Source organism: Crocuta crocuta, unplaced genomic scaffold (assembly GCF_008692635.1).
Source record: "Crocuta crocuta isolate KB4526 unplaced genomic scaffold, BGI_CrCroc_1.0 scaffold229, whole genome shotgun sequence".
Lineage (NCBI taxonomy): Eukaryota > Metazoa > Chordata > Mammalia > Carnivora > Hyaenidae > Crocuta > Crocuta crocuta.
The window spans coordinates 10391305-10410852 of NW_027536464.1; the positions used below are offsets into that span (position 1 = coordinate 10391305).

General features: G+C 38.2%; 1 non-coding gene across 1 annotated transcript; it reads right to left on the reverse strand.

The window, feature by feature from the left end:
• Positions 1-16878: 16878 nt before the first annotated feature.
• LOC144218751 (small nucleolar RNA SNORA68) lies at positions 16879-17002 on the reverse strand. The gene has a single exon (XR_013331253.1). It is a non-coding gene; the product is annotated as a small nucleolar RNA SNORA68 (small nucleolar RNA).
• Between the last annotated feature and the right edge of the window lie 2546 nt (positions 17003-19548).

Consider the following 19548-nt stretch of genomic DNA (forward strand, 5'->3'; position numbering starts at 1 on the left):
CATGAAAGGCTGGCCATCTGAATGAAGGAAGGCTGTTGGGAGCCATTCTGAGCTCACTAGTCGAGAAAACTCCTGGTGAGGTTAAAGCAAGTTTGCACGGTCTCTTGCCAATCAGATGATGACCGATATCTACCCCCCCCCTCAATTATTTCTGCTTGAGCACTGACCCCTAAGGTACCTTGTTGATCAATATCGGGAGTGACTTGTCCCCTTATTCCGGCCCTGGTATGATTATTGCACCTTGNGCCACTGATCCCAATGAGACTAGTAGATAATGAGAACAAACACTGGAAGCCCACCAGGTTCAGAGTGGACAGTCCCCTCCTATGTGCCTCATGTGCCCAACACCACCCACAGTCTTCTACCAAATTTCCTATTTGTTTACTGGCCTGTCTCTACCATTAGTTAGATGTTTCTGAAGCACAAGTTCTATGTATCATTTGCCTTTTTGTCTCCAGAACCTGTGAAAGAGTTGACTTGTGATGTGGTGTGCAAGAAATGTAGGATGCGTGAAGTCACTCAGTGGATGATTCTGACAATTATTTTGGAGAGATTGAACTCAAATGTCCCAAATCTCAGTTGTACTATACTAAGATTTCTTAAATCGACATTATCAGCATCTTTAGTAAATCATTCCAGAAAGACTTCATGCCTATGCGGTTCAGGATGTGGGAGGGGTTTCACCCTTTCTGCCCAGTATAATGCCTGGCATTTCACCCAACATAAGGTTATCATATAGCCACTCTTTATTCTAGATGCTGGGAAAGCTCCAAGTAGTTCACTAAGGGAGGGTTAGGGGAACCAACTCCAGTGTTTAGATTCCCAAACTGTTTTCAATTAGGAAATGACTTCTGTGTTTCTCCCACTCAGGTGCTTTTGATTAGTGAGAAGCACAAATATGCCATCACACAGAGATGCACTCCCTTGGTCAGAGCCCACAGAAGCTAATCAGCTGCCCAGCTGGCTTACATTTCTGTACATTCCTTGACACACACAGATGTGTCTTGAACCTGGCTGGCCTCTGCTTGTGCTCTGCCGCCAGGTTCCACAAGGCTAACTGAGGAATGCTCAGAGTTGTTTTCATTTCTTATACTGGGGGCCTTGGCCTATAGGATGGAGCCATTCCTCTGAGCAGCTGTGTGACCTCACAAAGTCCTGACCCTGCTGTCCCTGGAGTTGCTTTAAGATTGTAGGTGTGGTTAAGTTTCACCACTGACGAATGATTGTGGATCTTTACATGGGAAGGCTGAATAATCAATAATAGTAGATTACTACTATTAAATAATAATGATAATAAGTGTATGTGTGTTACAGCATCCATTTTTTACCCTTTCACTGTCTATTATGTTTGGACTCTGAATTCAGATGAGAGCCACGGAGGTGGGCTAGGAATGATGGCGAGGGGTCTCTCCTTCCCTTTCTTCCATCCTTCCCCCCTTTGCAGCCAGATGGACTTACCCAGCTCTGATCAGCTAACTCTGCTGCTGCAGGGCAAGGGCTTCCTGTGACTTTTCGCAGAAAGACAGAATCCTTTGTGTCCCGCAGGCCCTTGTCTCAGTCTAAAGTCACCTCTTACACCTGTTCTTGTTTATATTTGCTGTCTCCTTTCTCTGGCTCCTGTGATCTTCTGTCTGGTTCAATTTCACCCACTCTTTCTAGCACGGGCTTCCCTCTTTTCATGTACTTGTCCTTCATGGCATTCTTCCCAAGTGCAACTTTACACACAACTACATGATCTCTTACTACACATCAAGACACAGACAAGAGCTGGGTTGGTTTCCTTCAGCACAGTACTCCAGTATCCCACTGTATGCTTAGACTCAGTTCAACTAATGGTTATGTTGAGTTCACATAATGCCCAGGGACTCTCCCTTATGGCCAGCCCCTGCCTTCACATATCCTTTTCCTGTGTCTTTGGCTGCTACCCTTTCTTTCCCCTAAGCCACAAATTCTCTCTTAAAGGAGGATTTTTTACATTTTTAAGAAAATCATTTATGATGACAAGGTGTTATTTAAGATCAATTAGTTAGGGGATATACTAGATAAGCAAATCAATTTATAAATTTATAGTCTGGCCCCCAAGTGTATGTCTGCTTTCCTAAACTCACAAAATACATATTCTATTGTCTGAGCTTGAACTTAACATCTAATTCATGGTAGGCTCTCAATATAACATACCATCTATTAATAACCATATATGTCTTTCGTCAGCTTTATTTAACTACCACACCAATAATTATTCTCTGTTTTATACCAATACACCAAAATACTGTACTTTTATAAATCCTCCACTTAACGGTTTCACATTTGCCAACAACATAATCTCAATGACATCATTCACCTCCAACTATAAAATAAACATCTTCTGTCACTAGGCCCAGTAAATGCAAAACCCTGGAAACATAAACAAATATTTTGATTTTGTTTACATATGTGCCTCACTTGGAAAAAACTCCCAAATTACAGAAGAACCCCATATTGTAAACACCTGGATTTCAATCCTCAACAAAAAGCCAGAAAGTAAACACTGCAATATTAAACTCATTCATCTGGGGGAAAATGTACTCCCAAGTGGATTTGAGATATTGTTTAATTTTACGTAAAAGAGACAGAGTGAGTGAGAGAACAGAGCAGACAAAAAAGAGACACTCGCTGTGGGTGGGGGCAGCCGTGTCTCATAAGAGTGGATTTTGATGGATTCTTGGAAAGATCAGAACCCCCAAATATATTGAGCTTCTCCTTTGTCTACACCCTTTACAGCTTATAAAGAGGATAATTTGACCACACATTCATTTTCCATCAGCAGGAAACCCATTTGCTAAGTCAGTGCCAGCAGCTTAATTCAGTTAAACACTTACTGAGAGCCAATGACGTGCTGAGCCCTGTGCTCAGAGTCAGGAATACAGAGATTAATAAAAGGAGTTCTTTCCTTTAGGGATCTACAATTTCGTGAGTCTGAAATACTCGTGAATAATTGTGTAATATTTGCGATTCGTGCTGGAATAGAGGTTAGTGCCCAACTAGTGGTGGCTCTAAGGAGGAAATAATGAACTCTTGCAATGCTCAGGGAAGCCTCCACATGAGAAATGATGGTTCACTTGAGTCTCGGAGCATGTGTAGGAGTTTCTCCAATACTTAGGTAATGAAAGATGAGTTGGCAAGTGTAAAGGTGATGTTAGAAACAAAGGCAGAAGGAAATATAGATAAAATTAAATTTCCTTATAACCTGCAGCCCATCGACAAATACTTGAGGCAGGAGAATATAACATTCCTTCAGGAACTCCCTACTCCCTTCATGTTAATGCTTTGCTAGAAGGAAAAACAACCTTAGCTTGACAATAGCTAGGCCTGGAGGATCCTATGAGTCTTCTTTAGCATATGAAATCTTAGAAAATTCCCCTGACCTTTACCTCCCTCAACTCCCAAGTATATGATCAGTCCCTCCTCACAATCCCTGGGCAGCTCTTTCTGGACAAAGGTCCTGTCTCTGTGCTTTCATAAAACTACCTTTTAGCATCAAAGACGGCTCAAGAATTCTTTCTTGGTCGTTGGCTCTGGACTCCAATATTTTCCACATCAAAGGGAGTTACAAATGTGTGTTCCAGGCAAAGAAAACATCATTGCAAAAATGATGAGAGCTCCCCATGACTGCGGGGAGGCCTGGAGGGCACATAGGCTCAGGGACCACTTGCTCCCCTGCCGATGCACACTGCCCCCAGCTCATCTGCCTGCTCCATTGTTTTGTGGCATATCCTTTCCAAACCACTAGGTCAAAGATAAAATTATGAAAAGGAACTTCAGGATGGCAAGAACAGAATATTAAACCAACCTTGGAGACTCTCTTAGCCCTCAATGGGGGCCCTTTGCTACTTTGCAGATTTCATGCCAAGAAGTCAGCTCAGCCTTAGCTCAACTCTCATCCCAGGGTAATGTAGTATATAGTCAACAAACATAGTTTCCCTTCTATTTTCCCTCAGATTTAGTATTAACTGGGGTTGGAACTCAAATACACTGGAGAAGTCTGGAGGGGGAAGCCAGCAACAATGGCGTGAAGCTGGGGCCAGAGGCAGGACCCAGATCCTGCTGACCTTTCACACCATGTTGGAATTTGATGTTTAGCCTATTGGTGTAGATATACTGTTGAGTGACTTCAGGGAGGGGTGTTACAGATCAGCTTTGTAGACTAAGAATTTTAATTTGGTGTTAAAGCGGTGGATGGAGTTGAAATGGGAGAAACAGGAGGTAGGGAAACCAGTTCTGAGCATTACAGGTGGGGGGAATCTTTGACTTCCCCTGCCTGTAGACATTAGGGTACCAGTTGATAGCTGGTGAATGATCTAGTTCTGAATGTGCATGTCCTATTTCTCCCACTGGGAAGAGGATTCCTTGGGATTGGTGGTGCCTTTAATGTAGCTGCTTAATACATATTTCTTATTAAACTGAGGTTTCCCTAGCTATTTGAGTAATCAGATCAACATCTTGACTCACATAGAGATCTTAGTCCTGAGTTTTACCTGAAAATAGATATTATAGTAGGCAAATGGATTTTTGAGGCACAATTGTAGATTACATGGGTGTTACCAGCGTTCACCAATGCTCTTGAATGAAGTTAAATACCCGAATGTAATCTTGAAAGAGAAAAATAGAAATGTACCACTGTATTGTCTTAGTCATTACAAATCAATCAACTGATATTCTTTGATAAGGGAAATTATAGTTCAATTTGTAGAGAAGAGATGATACTTGTACCATTAAAACTTTAGGTATGTTATACCCAGATCGCAGTATCCTCACCGACCAGAGACCACCAGGGAGACCGAGTCACGCATGCAAAGGCAAAGGGCTTTATTACGGGCTTAAGCTCGGGCTCCCAAACTTCACCAGCATAGGGGTCCGTGCTGAGAGCCTCGAACAAGGGCAGAGTAGGGTTTTTATGGGGTTTGAGACGGGGGAGTTACAGAAGTTGTGACATGGGAACAGTGATCCAATCATAATAATTCAACATCATTGACAGTGGGTTTGACCATACACATTGTCTAGAGTATTCGTTACTTTTGGCGGGATCCAATTACAACATTTAGAGTACCTTCAAATTCAACCAATCACAGAGCGAGCCTAGGGTCTTGTTCGGCGACTAACAGGTTAACTTTAACATTAGGTAACAGGGTCCTATCTATAGTTTCTATCTCCAGGCCTCTCCCTTAGTAATGTGGAGGGTGGTCCCTGGACTTTCCTGATTGGGTGTTGCAAGGGTGGTTTCTCCTGCCTTGGGCAATGTGTAACTGCCTGATAGTTTCGGGAAAGCTGAAACTCGGTCCTTCTAGTTCAGAGGGGAAACTTAAAGCCTGTCATGGAGTCAGTTTGGTTTAGACTGTTTAGACTTGTGGCCTTACAGGTAGCTATTCGTTTTTGTAAGTTTATTTATTTTTGAAAGAAAGACAGAGAGAGTAAGTGGGGGAGAGGCAAAGAAAGAGGGAAAGCGAGAAACCCAAGCAGGCTCTGTGCTATCAACACAGAACCTGACATGGGCCTCGAACTCACAAACTGTGAGATCAGGACCTGAGCCGAAACCAAGAGTTGGGCGCTTAACAAACTGTGCCACCCAGGTGCCCCAGGTAGCTATTCTTTATTGCCTAGGATTTCGATACCATAGTCAAAGGGGGACTGGAACTTCTAATATGAATGGACAAATGGAGCAGATTTCAACGCCTCCTTTTAGACTCAACCTAGAGCTTTTTAAAAATTGTCTTTGCCTGCATTCCACCACAACTGATTTAGAATCTCTGGGAGTGAAATGTGGGCATCTGATTTTTGTTGAGTTACAATTTACATGCACTAAAATGCACCCATTTAAAGTGATTTCCATCCCTATGATGCAGTTATGCAGTGGTGGAAGGTCCAGAACTGAAGGCCAAGAAAGAATTCTTGAAAAGTCTCTGGTGCAAAAAGGTCATTGTGATGAAGTTTTGGGGTGATGGTGGGGTTGGTGGGGTCTGGAGTCAAAGACCAAGAAAGAATTCTTGAAGATGTCTTTGGTGCAAAAAGGTGATTTTATTAAAGCATGGGGCAGGACCCATGGGCAGGAAGAGCTTCAGTATAAGTGTTGAGGGGAGGGTGACCATTTTATGGAGTTGGGGGAGAGGGAGTTTCCAAAGAGAGTTTTACATACTAAAGACTTACTGGAGGCCTAGCTATTGTCAAGCTAAGGCTGTTTTTCCCTCTAGCAAGGTATTAACTCTAAGACAGTAGAGAGTTCCTGAACTTCAGGCTATGATAGGATTGCTTTTTTCTGGTAAATTTGTGGAGACTCTTATCAGTTTAAACATTTGTTTTTTGGGGCTTCTGGGTGGCTCAGTTGGTTAAGCATCCAACTTCGGCTCAGGTCATGATCTCATGGTTCTTGGATTCAAGCCCCGCTTCAGGCTCTTTGCTGACAGCTAGCTCAGAGCCTGGAGCCTGTTTCATATTCTTTGTCTCCCTGTCTCTCTGACCCTCCCCTGCTCATGCTCTCTCTCTCTCTCTTTCTCAGAAATAAATAAAACCATGAAAAAAATCTAAACACTTGTTTTTTGTCCTTTCCCATTTTTGGGTAGCCAGAAATGTCCAAGGAATATCATACATGTTCCAACTCAGGGTGGGGGTGTTGTTAAACTGTGCTTTGCCCTTCAGCCTGCCTCATACTCCCTCATCAATTTTATTAAAGCACAGAGACAGGAATCATGGCCAGAAAGAGCTGCCCAGGGATTGTGAGGAGTGAGGGATCATACACTTGGGGGTAGAGGGAGATAAATGTAATGGAAGTTTCCAAAGGACTTTCATATGCTAAAGAAGATTCTCAAGACCCTGTGGGCTTAGCTATTGTCAAGCTAAAGTTGTTTTTCCCTCTAGCAAAGCATTAAGGTGAAGGAAGTAGGGAGTTCCTGAAGGAATGTTGTATTTATTTGCCTGCCTCAAGTATTTGTCATTGGGTTCCAGGTTATAAGGAAATTTAATTTTATCTACATTCCCTTCTGCCTTTGTTTCCAACATCACCTAAAGTTGGGTCTTTTCCAAAATGTCATGTAGATGTAATCAAAGTGTTTAGTTTTTTGTACCTGGTTTCTTTCATGTAGCATCCTATGTTTGAGATTCATCCTAGTATTAAATGTGATAGTAAGTAGTTCATTCCTTTATGCAGTATAGAGAATATTGAGGGGTGTTTGGAGTATGGTTATACCACAATTTATTTCTCCATTCATTAGGTGATGGGGAAAGCTGAACTTTTTAAAAGCCTCCCAGTTGATTGTAAAGCATAACAAAGGTTGAGAACCGCTACTGTAGAGAATTTTAAATATGCATATTATTTTATATTTTACCAAATGCTCTCAACATGTCTCTGTTATCATACTTGTACTCATTGATTTAACATGATATATGTGGAAGAAGTTAGAATTACCACAGCTGTTTTGCAGTCCACACTGTCTGATGCACATGGAAACTTCTGGTCATGTCTGCTTAATAATTATTTTCTACTTTACATTACCTAAAAATATATGTGCTTTTCGAAGGCATAGTGAATTAATACCACACACATCCAACTATCCCTGTTATCAATAAGTTCTGATATGCCAGTGGCAGATTGAAGAAAAACAAATTATTCACATTCCAAATCATCTTCTCTTACCCATAAATGGAAAATTCTGGCCTATTTAGAGAAAGACCAGTTTTAGGATGTATGATTATTAAACTAGCATGAACATATTTCTGACCACTTGGAAAGCATTATGAGAGTATTTCAGCATCCAAGACTACAAATTATGATTAAGAACAATTTATAAGGACACAGTCATTTCCGTCATAAATGCTTGGTTGTGACAGTTAATCTGTGCCTCTCAGTCCTTTAAAGGCAACACTTAGAAGCAATGGGATCAGGAATATTCTGGAAACTTGAACATCACAAAGAAAAGATATTTTTGTCAGTGCATTTAAAAAAATGAGTTTCTAGGGTAGTTTTTAAATTGCTGTGATTTAATAGACTATTTGATGTTGGATACATAATGCAACTGAATCATAATGAGATGGCTAGGGGCCCTGAAGCCTCCACAGAAACTTTCACAAGAGATCAGCTGCTTGAGAACAAAGGATTGAATTTGGCTCCCAGAAAGTAAAACACCGTTTGAGGGGGTTTCTCTGAGTTAAATCAAACTTGAACTTGACACTTTTTAAAATGAATCAAATGCACAAGGTCCTGGGCTGATGAGGTAAGATCAAGCACAAGCTGAATTTGAGTAAATTTAACATATGTTCTTAAATATTATGACCTCTCTCTACCCTGAGAAAGCTACCATTGAGAACTGAGCTCTTTGGATCTGGCACTCTCCATGACTATTGTAATCTCTTGGCCTCAGGAAATAAAAAAATGTTACCTAGAATTTCTGATGTCTCTTTTGTCTGCCCTTTTTTTTTTTTTACAAATAGTTTATTGACAAGTTGGTTTCCATATATTGTCTGCCTATTTAAGAAATAATAATAATAATCATCCGTTTTCAGAATTGTTATGCAGTAACTCCTCTACTTTTTAGAAGTTAATGTGGTGATACTCATTAGACTTGAATGGCTAAAAAAAAGTTAGGGAGATTTATTTGTCATTTTTTTTTACATGTTATTTTATTCAATTCATTGCAAAAATTCTTTTGGCAATCAAAGGAAAATGCAGCATTGATTTCCTGGGAGATTTTTATTCTATTCTCCTACATATATGCACTCACAGATATATTATTGAAGGAATTCCTGGTTTCTGAGAATGTGCCAAATCTTGCAAAGTTAGCAATGAGATAATTCTAAAGCCAATGAGACTTGTGTCCTCTGACAAACAGGGAAATGCTTAAAAGAGAATCACCACAGGAATTAAACAAGAATCTTAATGAAGTGAAATAAAATTGGACAGAGTGCGTATTTTCTCATTTGCTTATAAAGAACTTAACATTATTTCAAGGTAATATCTAATTAAGTAGTTTGAAGACTGTGTGCTGAGTTGAATAGTGTCCTCCCAAAATTCAAGTCCTTCCTAGGACTTCAGAATGTGACCTTATTTGGAAATAGAGTCATAGCCAACATCATTAGTTAAGATAAGGTCACATTGGAATAGGGTGGGCCAGTAACCCAACATGATTTGTGTTTTTATAAGTGGCAAAGGGACACAGACACAGACACGGAAGAAAGACAGCCTTGTGAATACTGACCAGAGATGACAGTGATGTAGCCACAGGCCAAAGACTGCCTGGGGCTCCCAGAAGCTGGGATCTTCTCTGGAGGCTTAGAAGGGAACATGGCTCTGCCAACACCTTGATTCTGGACTTCAACCCTCCAGAACTGTCATAGAATACATTTCTGTTGTTCTAAGCCACCCATTTTCTGGTACTTTGTTATGGGAGTCCTAGGAAACTAATACAACTTGCCACTGGAATTTTGTCCAAAGTGAGAGTTTGAGGCTTACCATTCTAGACTGGTGGTCTAGGAGGAGTCAGGAAAACTTTAGAAAGAAAACAAAAGGAGCATTTCTTCATTTCTTCTCATTCATGACTTCCTCACCATGCTATATATTGTGATCTCTGAGCTCACAGTATCATGATCACCTGAGGTTCTCGATACAGAGATTTCCAGCCAGCAAGCTTGTTGGTTGGAAATATTTTTGGTTAGAGACAAGGGATCTTCATTTTACTAAGTTCCTTATATCTTTCTCGTGAATGTTGGAAGTTTGAAATTAGTTCCATACAGAACCCTGTCTATCACCACCTTTGAGAGATAATCAGACAAAACCCCACCGATCCATTAAGGTCAACAAAGGCTCAGTCTTGTCCTCAAAACTGTGTATGGGACCATGTGAAATCCAAACACTAGACAGAATCAGTTCCACATAGTCTCTTAATAGGACAAGGAACTTCCCAACAGCGTATAAGCAGGTGGCTCTTCATTTTCTTCCTGTTTCCCCAATTTCTATAGCAAGTAATGGGACAGGTACTCGGTCCTCTTACCTTATGCCAAAACCATGGCAACTGGAGCTTGGAAAGGATGAAGGAGAAATATGGAAACTACCAAATGTAGAACCTGCTACCTGTAAGGTTTTCTTCTTTAACCTTTTGATAAAAATAAAAATGACATGACTTCAAAATAAATTAAAAATCATTACTACGATGAAATTTACAAAAGACAAAAAGACAAAAAAACTCACTTCATAAGCTTTTGAAGAACATAAATCTGAAATTATGTTCATATGAAGTAAATGAGGCAAATAATTGGTTAAAGGATTTGAAACTGGAATTCTAAATGTCTCCTTTTTTTATTTGAGACTATCAGGATCCTTATATTTGCACCATATGTGTATGATTTATACAAAGTGTGATAACTCATGCGTGCTTCCTCTGAATATAGACGTTTGTGATTGTAATGACAAGCTTTTTTCTTATTTCCTTTACAAACAGTGGATTCTGAAAAGTTTTAAAAGTGTGGAAAAGACAAGAGTAGAATGTAACGATTACTTGTGCAGCTGCTGCCCAATTGTAACAAACTTTATTTCTCTGTAATGTTATTATGAATAAAATACATCAGGAATTATAGAGAAAATTGTAGACCTTCTGTGGTAGAGCCTCTCCCTAAGGAATGTGGTGGAAATCTCAAGACAAGGGAAAGCAACCTGGCTATGTATGTGTGCGTGACATTCCTTGCAACTCTATAGCATAGACTACCCATTCAGACTGTATGTTACCATATATGGGAGACAAAGGAGCAAAAATTGTACAAAAGTCAACCCCCACCGTGCATTCGGGTCTCAGCCTTTTGGGTCTTAGCCCACTGAGCCCGTGAAGGCACAAATATAGCTACTTCTTGGAAAGAAAAACTTCAGTGCCCGACTCTCTGTGTGTGACTTACTATTACACTTCTTTATCTGCTTCTTGGGACCATTCTTTTACTTCTATAGAGGAAACTACTTTCTCATCTCCCTATGGTCTGTCTTCTCTCTCCCTGTCACTTATATCTCCATGGTTATATATATGTATTTGTAAACATATTTGTGTTTATTCAACTTAACTGGTAAATAATACTCTATTTTTGGATAGAAAACAGTTTCTTTTAGATATTTTCCAGATCATGGATTATGTTTTCCTAAGTATTAAAAAATGTTGAGGTATTATAATTTTTTTAATATCATAAATGATATCTGTTTTTTTCTTTTATATTTTATAACTGGTATTGTTGGTATAAGAACATTACTGATTTTTATACAGTAGTCTTCTTGGCTGTATGTAATCTTCCTCTTACTAGTTTTAATTGTGTTTGTTTTTTTTTTAATAGTTTTTTGNCTCTTCTCTCTCCCTGTCACTTATATCTCCATGGTTATATATATTTGTAAACATATTTGTGTTTATTCAACTTAACTGGTAAATAATACTCTATTTTTGGATAGAAAACAGTTTCTTTTAGATATTTTCCAGATCATGGATTATGTTTTCCTAAGTATTAAAAAATGTTGAGGTATTATAATTTTTTTAATATCATAAATGATATCTGTTTTTTTCTTTTATATTTTATAACTGGTATTGTTGGTATAAGAACATTACTGATTTTTATACAGTAGTCTTCTTGGCTGTATGTAATCTTCCTCTTACTAGTTTTAATTGTGTTTGTTTTTTTTTTAATAGTTTTTTGTCAAGTTGGTTTCCGTATAACACCCAGTGCTCACCCCCACAAGTGTCTTCCTCCATACCCATTTTTGAAAGGCTCTTTATTTAGTTACTCATATCACCTGCATATAAAAATGTCTTTTCTTGGGGGTTCTGGGTTGTTTAGTCAGTTAAGCATCCAACTCTTGACCTCAGCTCAGGTCTTGATCTCAGGGTTAAGAGTTCAAGCCCCACAGTGGGCTCTACCCTGGGAATGAAGCCTATTAAAAAACAAAACAAAACAAAAAAACAAAAACCACTGTACGTAACTGGCTTGGTTTCAGCTCAGGTCATGTTCTCATCATTTGTCAATTTGAGCCCCATGTAGGGCTCTGCACTGACAGCATGGAAACCATTTGGAATTCTCTCTCTCGCTCGCTCTCTCTGCACTTCCCCTGTTTGCTCACTCACTCTCTCTCAAAATAAATAAACATTTTAAAAAAAGGTTTTTCTTATCCTTTATTGGTATTGCTTATTGAATGACTTGGGGATTTCTGGAAAGAGTCATGATGTCAGGACTATGGTAGAGGTATAGTGTTCCTGACATTAACAGGAATGTTTCTGATGCTATAAAAGTCAGCATAGCGATGGTTAGAAACAGGCAGTTCTTCTAGCAAATTGCTGTTATACGTATCTTCAGAGCTAGGCCAATAGGAGAAAGATATTGAGAGAGCTTCAAAAAGCTTGATAGAAAAAAAAAAAAGCCAACACTTTGTGGGAGAGACAGCTATAACTTATAGCTATTCTTTATATAGAAATGTTGGTCATAACATTCTCATCAATGAGCTGAAGTATCTCTTCAAACAGTGGACTCTGGGCATAACTGACACACGGAAATCATTTTTTGCATCACTCCTTTCAATATACAATACAGATAATTTATCTAATAATGATAAAATCAAATGTATAATTACTACGACAACAAAAGAAAATTATTTCCTATAATAATCATACAAGTAAAAAATAATTAAAACATGAGATAAACTTTACTGTATGAAGAAGAAAAAAGGAATTAATTAATGCTTTTAAATTATAGTATTTATCTTTTCCAAACACAGGGGATAAAATGGTACAACACATAGTGTGTTGTAGTAATGGATAAAAACATTATAGTTTTTGGTTTTGAGCATTAAAAAATTAAATGTAACATTATTTTGATAAAAAGACTATCAGCTTAAAAATGTTTCCCTTTATTTCTAGCATGCTAGAGTTTTGCTTTTATCATAAGTGAGTATTTACAATACTTTTCTTGTATCCGTTGAGGTAATCGCACAATTTTTGTACCACAACCTATAAAGTTGCTCAAATCCTGACCTTGAACATTCTTGTATTCCTGGGATAAGTTCTACTTAAGTATAATTTTCTTTTATACAGTGGGAATTCATATAGAATGCTTTCATTTACATTCACAAGTGTGATTATTTCATTATTTTACTTAAATCATCCTTACAAAGTGTTACTATCAAGGTACGTTACCACATATACATTTAAATGGTGGATTTCTCTCTTCTGTTTTCCTTGACATGATTTTAGAGGACACAAATTATCTACTTCTTAGAGTATTGACTTAAGCTTGCCTATAAAATCCTCTAAGCCTATTTCTTTTGGGGTTGTGATGAGATAGGCTGGGAGGTAGGTTTATTTCTTAAATAAGCAAATTATTTATCTTAATGGTTATGGGTCCATTAGAGCCCTCCATTTCTTATTTCTAACAGCTTTATTAAGGTACAATTGTCATACTGTAAAGTCCCCTGTAAAACTCAATACTTTTAGTAAATTTGCAGACTTGTGCAATCATTACCACCAACTTTCAAACATCTTTATACCACCAGAAGCTCTGTAGTGCTTGTGTGTGGCCATCTCCTAATCCCACCCCCCACTTTGAGCAACCACTAATGTATTTTCTGTCTGACAGAGATTTGCATATTCTGGGCATTTCATATAAATAGAGTAATCCTTAGCACTTGCCTTTTCTTATGCCGAACATACTGTTTTTTGAGCTTCCTCACTGCGTTAGCAGGTATCAGTAGTTGATTCATTTCCATAGTATTGATCTGCCAAAAGGTGTCACCATTCACTCACTGAAGGACCTCTGAGTTTTGGAGTATTATTAATGAAGCAGTTATAAACATTTGTGTATCAGTTTTTGTGTGACTTTAAATCATCATTTGTTTGAAGTTTATTTACTTATTTTCAGAGAGACAGAGAGAAAGCACAAGTAGGGGAGGGGCAGAGAGAGAAAGCAACAGAGGATCTGAGGGGGGCTCTGTGCTGACAGCAGGGAGCCAATGTGGGGCTCAAACTCATGAACCTCAAGATTATGACTTCAGCCCAAGTCAGAGGCTTAACTGACTGAGCCCCCCAGGGGCCCCTAAATCTTCATTTCTTTGGGAAACTGCCTAGGAGGGCAATTGATGAGTCTTTTGGTGGCTGTATGTTTAGTTTCTAAGAAATTGCCCTTTTTTTTCTATAGTGGCTGAACCACCTCACATTCTTAACCTCAGTGTACAAGGTGTATAGTTTCTTCATATCCTCACCAGCTTTTGATTTTAAACCTAATTTCTTTATTTTAGAGATTCTGATATATAGCTTAGTTTTCATTTGTATTTCTCAATGTCTAATGATGTTGAATAAGTTTTTATGAGCTTATTTGCCATATGTATATGCTCCTCAGTGAAAAATCTCATGTTTTTTTGCTCATGTTCTAATTGGATTAGACTAAAAGAAAATCCAGGAACCTTGCCACCATGTTATTTCTCTGGTTCAAATGTCTCTAAATAGTCTGCCTTCTCTCTGCCTTTTTGAGTCTCCTTATTCTTATTCTAGATATAATATATAGGATTTATAGCTATACTTAGTAGAAAAGTAGATAGATCTACTCCATTTTCCCAGAAGCAGAAGCCAAAGCTATCTTTTTAAAATATGAATTTATGTCTACCTTATCTCACCAAGGATTTGAGACAGATTACAAAATGCTGATAATCAGACTAACAGTTTTGAAAGCATAGACTTAAGTGGATATAATTGCACTGAAAAATCATAAAAATACCTAGAGATAAACCTCACCAAAGAGGTAAAACATATCTACGTGGAAGAAGACATAAAGAAATGGAAAGATCCCCCATGCTCATGGATTAGAAGAACAAATATCATTAAAATGTCATTACTACCCAAAGGATCTACACATTTTATGCAATACCTATCAAAATAACATTGGCATTCTTCACAGAGCTAGAACAAAAAATACTAACATATGTATTGAACCACAAAAGACTCTGAATAGCCAAAGTAATGTTGAAAAAGAAAACTAAACCTGGACGAATCACAATTCCAGACTTCAAGCTGTATTACAAAGCTATAATCATCAAGACAATATGGTATTGGCACAAAAACAGACACATAGATCAGTGGAACAGAATACAGAACCCAGAAATGGACCCACAGGTATATGGCCAACTAACCTTTGACAAAGCAGGAAAGAATATCCAATGAAAAAAATGGTTTCTTCTGCAAATGGTGTTGGGAAAAATTGACAGTGACATGCAGAAAAATGAATCTGGGCCACTTTCTTACACCACACAAAAATAAACTCAAAATGGGTGTAAGACCTAAATGTAAGATAGGAAACCATCAAAGTCTTAAGGGAGAACACAGACAGCACTGTCTTTGACCATGGCCACAGGAACTTCTTGCTAGACATGTTTCTAGAGGCAAGGGAAACAAAAGCAAAAATGATCTATTGGGACCTCATCAAGATAAAAAGCTTCTGCATGGCAAAGGAAAAAATCAATGAAACTAAAAGGCATTTGATGGAATGGGAGAAGATATTTGCAAATGACATAGCTGATAAAGGCTTAGTATCCAAAATCTATAAAGAACTGATCAAACTCAACACCCAAAAGAAATAATCCAGTGAAGAAATGGGCAAAAGACATGAACAGAGACTTTTCCAAAGAAGACACCCAGATGGCTAACAGACCCATGAAAAGATGCTCAACATCACTCATCATCAGGGAAATATAAATCAAAACCATAATGAGATACCACCTCACACCTGTCAGAATGGCCAAAATGAACAACTCAGGAAACAACAGATGTTGACAAGGATGTAGAGAAAGAAGAACACTTTTGCACTGCTGGTGGGAATGCAAACTGGTGCAGCCACTCTGGAAAACAGTATGGAGGTTCCTCAAAAATTAAAAATAAAGCTGCCCTATGACCCAGCAATTGCACTATTATGTATTTATCTAAAGCATATAAAGTCACTGATTTGAAGGGGTACATGCACCCCAATGTTTATAGCAGCACTATCAAAAATAGCCAAATTATGGAAAGAGCCCAAATGTCCATCACCAGATGAATGGATAAAGAAAATGTGGTATACATATACAATAGAATATTAGTTGGTGATCAAAAAGAATGAAATCTTGCCATTTGCAACAACCTGGATGGAACTAGAATGCATGATGCTAAGCAAAATAAGTCAGTCATAGAACAATAAATATCATTTGTGGAATTTAGGAAACAAAACAGATGAACATAGGGAAAGTGAAGGAGAATAAGAAAAAGAGGGAGGCAAACCATAAGAGACTCTTAAATCCAGAGAACAAACTGAAGGTTGCCAGAGGGGTGTTATGTGGGGAGGAGATGGATTAAATGGGTGATGGGCATTAAGGAGGGCACTTGTTGGGATGAATACTAGGTATTGTATATAAGTGATGAATCACTGGGTTCTACTCCTGAAACCATTAATACACACTATATGTTAACTAATTTGGATATTTATTTATTTATTTATTTATCTTTTTTTTTTTTCCCTGGTTTCCACAAGGAGTTTATTTGGGTGGACCCGGGGCCAGGGAGGCTGTGCATCTAAAAGAAGGTGTTGGGCCTCTTGATGGTGAAGCGTGGCTTGTGCTGGCGACGCAGGACCCGGTGGGGCAGCGGGAACTTGATCTTGGAGTCGTGGAAATACTTGACCGCTGGGCGGCGGCCCTTGCTGGCTGCGATCTCCTCCACCTTCATGATCTGGATGGAGTGGGCGCGGGCGCGGTGTCGGGCGCCCATGTCTCGGTCTGCGGGAGGGGCAGGGTGAGCGTGTACCACGGGGCCCTGCGCGCTCCTTAAACCTCTCGTCAAGTGCTGACCCAGAAGGACCCGAACCGACATGGGCCAGCAGGAGTGTAGAACCTCCAAATTCACTTTGAGGAGCATGGCCACAGCCCCCCGAAAGGCGACGAGATCCACTTACTGTCAGCACCTCTGTTGGATATTTAAATAAAAGTCAAAATAAAAAGAACAAATAACTCAACTCTCACTACTTCCATGACCTCTTTTCCTCTGTTCCCAATCCTTAGGAAATATTTCCAATTCTAACAGAGCACATAACTTGGGGAATTTAGTATTTGTTATTGCATAAATAATTTAATATATAGACAACAGAAATATTTATAGGAATTTCCTGTTTCCTCTCATAATTTAATTATCAATAACTGAGCTTCCCAAAAAGTGTGAATCTAACACACTGGTACGTGTAGATAAAAATGTCCCATGTATTGAACACTTCAGTCCTCAGTGTGACTGCGTGGTTCACTGGTAGTGAATTTGATGACCTTGTGCCACAAAAGCTTCCTGGATTTTCCTCAGTGTGCTAAACAAATATTGGTTTCTGTATGCTACGATATGTAAATGTTTGGGAATCCTTGCCCTGCATTAAAAAATAACAATAAACAAAATAAAATTGTAAAAATAAAATAAATAAAATAATTATAGCAGTATACAGTGCCCTGAAAAGTGTATGCAAAGGTTCTCCAGTAGCATTTATTATCAAATATCTTTCTAAAGTGGTTGTATGATTTTTTTTTCTTACCACCAATCTGGGAGGGGTCCAGTTCTTCCATACCCTCATGAACATTTGTTTTTATCAGTGTCTTAATCATAGTTATTCTGGTGCTCATGTGTCAGTATCCATTATGGTCTCCATTTTCTTTTCTTTTCTTTTTAAAAAAAATTTAAATGTTTTATTTATTTTTGAGAGAGAGAGAGATAGACAGCATGAGCAGAGGAGGGCCAGAGAGAGAGGGAGATATGGAATCGGAAGACAGGCTTCAGGCTCTGAGCCAGGGGCACACACAGAGCCTGACGCGGAGCTTGAACCCATAAACGGTGAGATCATGACCTGAGCTGAGATGCTTAACTGACTGAGCCACCCACGTGCCCCTCCATTTTCATTTCCTACATTTATGATCAGTTTGAAACTTTTTCACATATGTCTTGGTAATGTGATCATCTTCTTTGGCTAAGTGCTTATTTACCTTTAAAAAATATTTTTTATTGGTATGTCTCTCTTGTTCTAATTGACTTTAAATGTTCTTTGTATATTTCAGATACGAGTATCTTCCTGCTTTCTTTTTCCTTATTTCTTGATACAGATTCCCAGATAATTCATTTTCAACTTTTCTTCCTTTTCAAATATGCATTTAAAGCTATAAGCTTTTGTTCAACCATCAGCTATGTCCCACAAGTTTTGATAAGTTCTGTTTTCATTACAACTTAGTTCAAAATATTTCTGATTTCTATTTTAATTTCCCTTTTATCCTCATGGATTAATTAAAAACACATTACTTAATTTCTAAACATTTGATTATTTGCTAGCTATTTTGTTTGTTGTATTTCTAAGCTAATATCTATTGGGATCAGAGAATGTACTCTGCATGATTTCAATCCTTTCAATTTTGTTGACTTGCTTTATGGTTCAGTATATTTTCTTTCATAGATCTGCTCCATCTTCGTTCTAGATAGTTTGTTACATTCATTCATTCATTCATTCAATTATTCAACAATTTCTTCAGGGACAAACAATGGAATGGTAAGCATAAAGCAAATAACATTTCAAAGTTCCCCAGAATGTGAAACTCATAAGCAGGATGAGGGCCTCTGTGTGTGTGTGTGTGTGTGTGTGTGTGTGTGTGTGTGTGTCTCACAAATAATTTGATATATTTGTGCTGTGTTTGTAAGTGTATGCATATATATATTTCATGAATAATTTGACTCAATTTCCTTAATAATTCTGAATATATTGCTTCTGTTTTTTTAAATTGATATCCCCAATTCTCTCTTTACCTTTAGTGCAATAAAATATGCATTAGATTCTAGTTTAATTTTTCTAGTGTCTGTCATAAGAGACAGACATAAGATTGGTTTATTCTCCTCAATACAAAGGGTTAGGCACGGCAAGTGTTATTTATTATTGCCATCTTACAAATGACTAAAGGAGATTCAGAGACTGCTCTGAGGGTTGTTAACTCTGCCTGCTTATGTTGTAAGGTCAGTGTCAACATTAAATGGAACAACATGGTGAGAGTAGTTTGTAAAATTGTAGGCTTTGTGCATATGAATGTCATATGGTACCCTCACCAAGACTTCTCAAAAAAAAAAATAACTCAGTTACTCTTTAAAACTATACCTCTCATTACCAATATCACACCTTTTGGAGTTAACCTTAACATGTAAAGGCAAAACTCCTTATTGATAGTTCTTTTTTCAAACATTTAATTGGTGAGAGTTTTTGAGAATGTTGAAGCCAAATTAGAAATTAGCTATTTCCATGGTTTATTTCCCTAATAATTTTGAGGAGTTAATGTTTGGGTTCTCTGCCTAAATTGCCATGAAGTTCCCTCCAGTCTTTGTAGAGGAAGATACCAAGAATTCCAACTCATCCTCCGTGGAAGTATTTAAAAAAAAAACAAAACCCTAGAACTTAGTTAGATTTAAGGGCCATTTTGGGTGGAGACTCTGTGGTTGTTGTAGCTTTAATCTTGACCTAAGCTTCCTCTGCTTTTAAAAATAA